Here is a 2285-nt window from a genome sequence, read left to right on the forward strand (position 1 = left end):
CTTTGAAGCTGTTTCCTATTTTCAGGAGTGGGCCAGTCCAGAACCGCTTTGATCTTATCGTCCGATGGCCTCACTTGCCCGCCCTCGAGCACAAATCCTAGAAAGGTTATGGATGAACGATGAAACTCACATTTTTCAGCCTTCACAAAGAGTTTGTTTTCCAGGAGTCTTTGTAGGACCAAACGGACATGTCTTTGATGCTCGGAGATGGTCTTGGAGTAAATCAGGATGTCATCTAAGTAGACAAACACAAAAACATTCAAAAGATCTCTCAAGACGTCATTAACCAGAGCCTGAAAACAAGCCGGGGCATTAGTCAGACCGAAAGACATAACAAGATATTCGAAGTGTCCCAGGGGTGTTTTGAAGGCTGTTTTCCATTCATCTCCATCACGGATTCTGAGAAGGTGATAGGCGTTTCTCAGGTCTAACTTGGAGAACACAGTGGCACCCTGAACCGGTTCAAAAGCAGAGGCTAACAGAGGCAACGGATATTTGTTCTTGATTGTGATTTGATTTAACCCACGGTAATCAATACAGGGTCGAAGGGATCCGTCCTTCTTACCGACGAAGAAGAACCTAGCTCCGAGTGGAGAAGAAGATGGTCGGATGATTCCAGCAGCTAGGGACTCATTGATATATTTCTCCATAGTTTCCCGCTCGGGTTTGGAGATGTTATCGAGCCGACTGTTAGGGAGAGGGGCCCCAGGGAGAAGATTGATGGCGCAGTCATAAGGACGGTGTGGAGGGAGAGAAAGGGCTCTAGCCTTACTGAACACCGGAGCCAAATCGTGATAATCTGGAGGAACGGCTGAGAGATCTGGTGGGTCAACCTCCTGACGATTTGCCGGCGGCTGAGTCGGAAGAGCGGCGGAACGGAGACAGGAACTATGACAGGGGATAGACCTGGACTCCACATGTCTTTTAGACCAGTTAATATGTGGGCTGTGGAGTTGTAGCCAATAAAAAACCTAGAACAATGGATGAGCTAGCAGAGGGAAAAACAAAAAATGAGATGATCTCTCTATGGTTGCCGGAGATTAATAGCTCTAACTGTTTAGTCTGATGCGTAATCTGAGGTAGTTGTTTACCATCCAAGGCGGAGACTCTCAGGGGATTGATCAACGGGGTGGTGTCAAGATTAAGTTGTTGGACCAAACTAGAATCGATCAGATTTCTCTCACAGCCTGAATCAATCATGGCCGACAATGTGAGGGATTGATCTTCAAAAAACAGAGTAGCAGGTAACAGAAGTCGAGGAGTTTTTTTAGTTTGTAGATGGTCCGCCAGACTCCGGCTTTTACCTTAGTGGGACAGGTTGACACAAAATGTTCAGGTTCACCGCAGTACAGGCAGAGGTTTTGTTTGTATCTCCTTTGTTTCACTTCAGCTGAGAGTCTGGTGTGACCAATCTGCATGGGTTCTGCTTCGAAGGACAAGGGGGAAAAAGAGACTTCATTAGTTCCTATAATAGATCTTTCAGGAAGTGTAGTGACTGAAAAAACACGGTTCTTTGATCTGGCTTTGGATCTGGCTCGTAGCCTGTTATCTAGGCGGATTGTCAGTTTGATCAAATCCTCCAAGGTTAGAGGTTCATCTAGAGTTGCCAACTCATCTTTAATAGACTCATCTAAGGAGTGAAAATAAGCGCTCTTTAGCTCCGTTTCATCCCAACCGGAAGCGGCCGCTTTGATCCGAAGTCGATCGAAAATTCGGCCACTGTTCTGTTTCCTTGCTTTAATTCCAGCAAATCTCGGGATTCGGTGGTCTTATCAGCATCTTGATTAAATGCTTGTTTAAATTCTTCAATGAAACTGTCATAAGTACAACCGTACTCAATCTTGGACGAGACTTTAGCTTCCGCCCACTCCAAGGCTTTACCAGACAGATGGGACAAAATAAAAGTAATCCTTCTTCCATCTTGCTCAAAACTCAGAGGTGAATGATGAAAATTATTGAACACTGGAACAAAAATCCTCTGCACTTACTTGGGTCTCCAGAAAATCTTTCGAGGAGACATGGGCGGAATTCAAGATATGACGTGTGGATTTCTGACCTGAGAGGTGGATTGGAATCCTGAACGGGAAGCTGAACGGCTTCAACCGCTGGTGTAACAGTCTGAGAGCTGGATCTATGGAGAAAGTTAGTAATATCCTGCAGGGTGCGGTTGGCTTCAGCTTGGTATTCACTTAACTCACGGAGGGCGGAGTCATGGCTCTGAATGAGGACTTGTTGTTGTTCCAAGGTCCTCCTGAGTGCTTCCGTGGAGCTAGTTTGTTGGCCAG

Source organism: Cyprinodon variegatus, unplaced genomic scaffold (assembly GCF_000732505.1).
Source record: "Cyprinodon variegatus isolate N-32 unplaced genomic scaffold, C_variegatus-1.0 Scaffold1107, whole genome shotgun sequence".
Lineage (NCBI taxonomy): Eukaryota > Metazoa > Chordata > Actinopteri > Cyprinodontiformes > Cyprinodontidae > Cyprinodon > Cyprinodon variegatus.